Genomic DNA, 7,129 nt, shown 5'->3' with positions numbered 1-7,129 from the left:
GCTAGTACTGAGCTGTGCCCTTGCTGGCTGGCCCCCAACACAGGCAGTAGGATAAAGCTCTGACTGCCAAAGATGGGAAGTGATGGGGTAGTTTAGCCTAGAGAGGCATGAGGCAATAACCTGGAGAATTTGGGGAATAAAAAAAAAAAAGGAACCCTCTACCTACAACAGAGCATCTCACATAAACTACTCAAATACATATACAGCACATTTAAATGGGTTACACTGGAAATTTAGGCTTTATGGCTCTGAGAAGACAAAGAGCATCAAATGATTTTGCTTCTAATGCGAGCTCATTGGTGATTTTAACAGCATTTGGTCTACTGAAACAAGACAAGGCCTGGAATAATAAGCAACAGTTCAAAGATTTATCTAAATATGTCTGGCAGTTCCCCTGCCCTTTGCCTTGCAATATGTACATACCACAGTTGAGACCATACCCTGCAAATTACCACCCTCCATGGGGTTCTCACATTAAATTATGCCAAATAAGCAAGGCCAAATGCTCTCAACTTAGCCAGAGATAATCAACTAATGTAAAGCAATTTCCAACAGTTATATTTTTCTGCTTCAGGCTCTTAAAAAGACAAAGAGAACCAGATAGAGAAGTGGCATGGAAAGGAATAAGATCTGTCATTTTTGCTTGTTGCTGCTGGACTAGGTATGGTGTGTGTTGCTAATTATGAAGGTTAGAAGTGTTGGATGCCCAACCTAAGCCACCTCTGTGATTCAGCAGCAGCAAGATGGGGCTCAGAGCCCCCCTGTGCTTGACATTGCTATGGAGACTGTGTGGATGAGATCTTCCTCATTAGTCAGGCAATCCATCTCCCACTATAAAGCTGCAGGAATTAGTTTCTCTTCCAGCGCTTTTTAATTATGCTCAAATACACGTGCACCAGTCAGACAAAACAGTTGTTTTGTGTTACCTCCTGAAATTTCAGACCATGGCACTCTCTCCTTGAAGGCATTGTGTTTGCTGACTTTCAATTTACAGTAGCCATTTCTCATAGCATAACACAACAAAATTCACTGTATATCCAAAAACTCTGTGCTACAGAGATGAAATTTCATAATTTACATAATCAAGCTCTGAGTTGAAAGTCTGGTTTTACACATATCCCTGATATAGAACTAGTTTTGCTTTTGCTTTGTGTTTTGGAAGATATGACCCACCATTTTGTGAAAAATTGTGTGCTATTTCCAGTATACCCCATTATCAGTCAAACTAATAGGCCTGGAGAATGAAACCCCCAAAAGAAATCCTCCACATTAGTGAAATAAATACAGTTAATGATGATAATTAAGTCACTGGGGATAATTGAGAGATTATCCAATTACTATCTGTAATTTTTTGGCTTGCAAATAAGATAGGAGTGTATAGAGCTAATCTGTTCTAATAATAATAATTAAAAAAAGTAGGGAAGAAAAAAGCATGAAAAGCCCCCAGACCAGGAATTATTAGATTCCTTCACAACTGGAGGTATTTTGTCAATTTAATTGCCTACTTGATGGGTTTTTCTAGCCTGCACTAGTTTTTTAGGCAGCTGTTGCAACACTGGACTCTTGAGGAGAGGGAGATATTCTGGGCCAGGACTGAATTCCCTGCTGCAGGTCTTGGAGAATCCCTGCTGTCTCCTGGACCCAGACTGAGCTGGACACTTGTACTCCTAGCAAAGGTCTTACAGCAACTACAAGTGAACTGCTTAAAAATAAGAACAGACCAATCTAGAGTTGTGCTCTGAGTTCTGGCTATACAGAAGCATTATCCCAGCAGGTTCTGCTGTACAAAAAGACCTCCAAATCCTCCCAAATCCCCCCTGAACTGCAGTGCCACTCTCTCGTGGTTGGTTTTGCAGACATTCGTGGCCAGGCATCATGTTGTCACAGTGCTAAGGAGAGGTGGTTGACCTCCCATGACCAGGTGAGGTGCTAAGGGGAGGTTTTGATCTCAGATATTTCTCAGTCTGAGACAGCCTTTGTCACAGTGGCTGGATTTTTCTCATTTAGCAGGTGGATTAGGGGACAAGAGCCAAACCCCAGGAAGACATAGTGACACGTTGGGTAAGTTTATACATTCAGGGGTGGGCGTCATTTTTTGGGAGGTGGCTACATTTTTGTTCTCACTTTTAAGTATTTGTAGGGCCCTGCTTGGCACAGGTGATTTAAGGAGATCTAAATATGGCCCCCTGCGAGTCAATTAAGGATGTGTTTAATTTTAACACGTGCATAGTTCCTTTGGATCTCGTCCATGGAAATCAATGGCAAGGCTGCTGTGGTTTGATTGGCTTCGGAGCAGAGCCAGCGATTTTGATTGTAGAGATCGAATGCTTGAAATGAATTGTATGACTAATGCTTCACTGGATTAGGGAATCAATTAATGGAAGTGGGGTGCTTGTTAGAAGATTTCTATTAACTTTCATGCAGATTTTTTTCCTAAACACAAACTCTATATTCATTGCCCTTGAATGCATTTAGGCAACTTGGGGAAAAAAAAATAAGACAGCTGAAATAACCAGAATTTTCTAATAAAGTTATTGAAAGGAGTATGGGGTTCTGTACTAGAAATTAAAACCTTGCATTGAAAGACCTCATGCTGAGTCCTCATACCAAATAGGTAAGTACCAGAAAGCTTTTCCAACCCTATTTATGCCAAAAGCTCTTCAGTCTGGGATTGACAGAGCTGGAAGGCGATTGTCTTCACAAGCAAATCAAAAGGATCAGAAATGATGTAACAAAGTACAACCTTTTCTCCACACATCTTTTCTCATCTTTGAGTACCTGCTGGAGGGGAAAGCATCCTTCAGCAGTTCAACTCCTTATCACAGGCAGCACTAACTAACTACAAGAGCATCCCTGCTCCCACCCCTGTTCAGTCCTACCAGACCAGTGAAACCCCATTTCATGCTCAAAGCTCCCTATGGACTCAGAAGAGCATCACCAAAATCAGGTTCTGGCAGGTGTTAACACCCTCTGCTGAGACCCAAAAGCTGCCACAGGAGGGGATGGCTCCTCTGGGAGTTCTCAACCTGCCCAGGTAGTGCAGGCTTTGATGGGCTGCACTTTACAGCAGGATGTTGTTACTCCATGGCCACAAATTGAGCCCTGGGTAGCCAGCTCAGCTCTGGATAAATTCCAGCCCTAATGGTCCCCTGTTCCCCAGTGCTCCCCCAGTCCCCATCCCTTGAGCCCTGGGATGGGAGCTGCCTTTAGCCAGCAGGGCAGTCTGTACGTGCACAGACAGTTGTGTCCTCAGAACAGCACATTAAGCCACAAAATGTTTCTGTAAATATTGTTTCACACTTGGGTGAACAAAGCATGCTTTTATCTGAGGCAGAGCGCAGGGTGTAAATTACATTTTAATTGAGAAATTGAAAATACCAGCTTTTGCTTTCCGTGAGCTCTTTTTTTTTTTTTTATTTTTTTTAATACTAAAAAAGGCCTGATTATTAGTGGGGATAGCTCTGAGCGAAGCTTCCTGCAATGAGCCTACTCTCATTTCTGCAGACTTTCCCTCGTTCCTTCTGGCTTTGCTTGCCTGGCTTCTCCTCCTCATTCCTAATAAAGACGTCTCCAGGCCCGTGAGCATTCCCAAGCCTCGCTCACTCGCAGCTTGGCAATCTGCCCCTGCAATGTTTGGTGCTGAGAGCAGGTGGTCTGGCACCCCTTTTGCCCTTCTCTCTGTCAGGCAGGTACAGGTGACAGTCTGCTGAGACCCAGTCTTGTTGCTCAGGGTTGGAAATCAGAAAAAAAGCTCAGCTGAGAGCCTCAACATGAAGTATTTTGTGCTGTGCAGTCTGTGAGTGGGATTTCCCCCTCCCTGCACCCACTGAGGACCTCTCAGGAGCACCTCTCAGGTTTGGCACCCAGCTGCTGCCATCCAGTTGGGCCATGGTGTGGTGCAGATATTCTTCCTCCCCTACGCTAAAATACCATTCTTGAAAAGTAGCTGGGAGCACAAGGGACATAGAATCATAGAGTCACTAATTTGGAAAAGACTTCTAACTAAGATCATCAAGTCCAACTGTTAACACAGCACTGCCAAGCCCACCACTAAACCATGTCTTCAAGTGCCACAGCTACATGTCTTTTAAACACCTCCAGGGGTGTTGACTCCACCACTCCCCTGGGCAGCCTGTGCCAGGGCTTTATCACCCTTTCAATAAAGAAATTTTTCCTAATAGCCAATCTAAACCTCCTCTGGTGCAACTTGAGGCCATTTACTTTTGTCCTGTCACTTGTTAATCTGAAGATGCCAACCTCCACCTCACTATGACCTCCTTTCGTGGAGTTGTAGAGAGCAATAAGGTCTTCCCTGAACCTCCCTTTCCCCAGGCTAAACATCCAAACTCCCTCAGCTGCTCCTCACAGGACTTGTGCTCCAGATCCTTCTGCAGCTTTGCTACCTTTTTTGCCCTTCTCTGCCCATCTGAAGACTTTGTACATCTTCAGAGATCTTTGCATTATCCTCATTTCTTACATGTCACTACTATGCCTCAAGAGATCACCATTCATCTAAGACTTAGCAGGAGTGTGAGATCCTGTAGGATCTCTCTTCCTGCTGATGGAAACAGCCATTCAATTTGTAACTCAAGCAGAAAGCGCCCTGGTTTCTGGAGCCTCAGACATCCCCACTTGCTGGGAAGCTTTCCTTTAGGAAGGGGAGTGGAACACAGCCTCATTCCCCATGGAAGTTGATGAGCCGTCAAGCACAGGAGCTGGACGTGGCCAGACAGGAGGTGAGGGCAGGGCAGGGAGCTGAGGACAGAGCCAGGTGTGTTAATCACTGCTTCTGGTGGGCAGCTTTTGCTGGCAGGGCTCTGATAGAGCCCAGGCTGGAGGCAAGAGAGCTGCATCCCCCCGCTGGGAGATGGAATGGGAGCACGAAGCACTTCCAGCTGGGAGCTCAAAACCTCAATTGCAAATTGCACCCTCGGTGCTCAGGGGGGTTGAGTCAAGCCCATTAGCCAGCTAATCCTCACAACAGGCTTCTGTGAGGCTACTATTTTGTTCTGGGGGAAATGTATGATCTACTGATTACACAGCATCCCAACATGCCAAATATATGCTTGAAACCAGTAAACAATAAATATTTAATTAGCTGGTCATTTTGACAATAACAACAGGCAACAATTAAACTGGCTTTTGATTTCCCGTTCATTTAGTTGTCAGTCTTGTACAGTCACAGTTAAATGCCAACTCCTGCCTTGACCACAACCTTTAATAAGCCTGTGAAGAGAATATTTAGGTTTGATGTGAGCTTTTGATGCGTCTCTCTGATTTCTCCTGCCTTTGCGCCAGTCATAGACATGACTCAAATACCCATTAATATAATGTGGGTTGAATTTGAAATTTAGAAGCTTATTCTTTTTAGACTAACAGTGCCAACCAAGATTTCAGAGAGAAGTCACATTTGGAAATAAAAGTATGATTCGACCTGAAACTGCCAATCCCCTCCACTCCCATCAGGACTTTGCTCACCTCCCTGGTCCAAGTACACTCTACATTGAGACCTTCTTCCATCGTCATCTCTCTGTGAAGTCTTCTTTACTCCTCCCCTCCTGTTTGTCTGCAGACCTTCTGCTCAATCCCAAAGATGCTTGCCAATGGGGTGTCAAATTTCTAAACGGAAAAGGGAAGAAGGAAAATATTTTCCAGCGCCAAATTAAATTTCCACGCCACCTATATTTTCACCCACGGCTTCTGTGTTCTGGTTCATCTACCCATTCCTTGTCTTTGTGTGGCTCACCAAATTTTTGAGGTGGACTGCCACTTTGCCAGGTTTACTGGAGAAGCCTTGGTCTGGAAAACAAACTACCCTTACATATCAGACCTATCCCATCCCATGTTAAGCTCCAGAGAACACACTTAGCAGTGTGGAAGGAGGTTTAGGTGAGACCTTCTCCCACTGCAGATGATGCATCTACTCTTAGGAATTAAGCAAGGCTTCTCTTACACATCTGCCAGCCAGGATGTGCCGTTATGATCAGGAAAAGAACAGGGATTTCAGCTGGTACAATTCAGAGCACCAGACTGTAAATGAGGAGCCTTGGTTGTAATCACAGTTCTCCTGCTGAATGGCTGCCTGACTGCAGACAAGTCGTTTTGCATCTGTTTCCCTTTCCATCCTTTCTGTGTTGCCTAAATAAATGTGAGATCTTTACAGCACAGGAATGTCACCCCGGTGTGCCCAAAGGGCACTTCAGTCTGTGCAGCCATGACACTGTTTGAGACATGTAAGCACTATTTTAAAGGATGGCATATGTACTAGATTTATAAATATTGCCCCTTTTTACATATTTCTCCTTCACTACCACAATGCAACATCCTGCCCAAAGTCTTCATGTAATGGCAAACTTTTGATTCAATAGTTTTACCAAATCTTGTTAGATTTTGATGAATGTCAAAGTTGGTTCCAATTTAATTTTGCCTTTGATGAGAAATGAAAACAGAGCTCTAAATCCCCCTATACAATACAGGTAACATCCTGCAAAATAAATAGATTTAATTGTAAAATTCAGCTTTGAATCAAGTCTGCTGTGTTTAGACCTACTAATCAGAGAGCATTTACAGAGTCACAAGGACCTGATAAAACGTGTAAACAATTTTAAATATCCCATTGTAATGCATTGTAAACCTTAATTTAAAACAAGACAGCTTAAAAGCTTTAGGCATTTAACTGATGATACTCACTCTATACTGATGGCTGAACCCAGCACACTGTTATTTCTGCTTTCTCTGGCTAACAACAAAGTTCAGAATGATAATATATTTTGGAAAAAAAGCTTTATTATAACGCTGCTGCAAAAGTGACTTTAAATAATGATAATAGGCCTGAACCACAACTTCATGCAGAAACGGTTCTGGAGAAGATGAATTTCCATACAGCAGGCACAGAGGCTGCTGGCAGCACAGGGATAATGCACCAGCTCCACAAAATACTAGCAACTGAACATCCCACTGAGCAAAAGACGAAAGCATTTTGGAAGTTGAGAGGAACAAACCCTCCTTCTCCAGCAGTGCTGCAGGGCTGGAGGGGGGCTTGGAGGTCTGTGACTCTCCAGCCAGGTTGGCAGAGGTCACATCCCAAGAGACGCAGTAATCCATGGCTCACCTCTGAAAATCTTGCTGG

The sequence above is a fragment of the Corapipo altera genome, unplaced genomic scaffold (assembly GCF_003945725.1).
Source record: "Corapipo altera isolate COAL_440 unplaced genomic scaffold, ASM394572v1 62, whole genome shotgun sequence".
NCBI lineage: Eukaryota > Metazoa > Chordata > Aves > Passeriformes > Pipridae > Corapipo > Corapipo altera.
Note: the sequence above shows the minus strand (reverse complement) of the source record.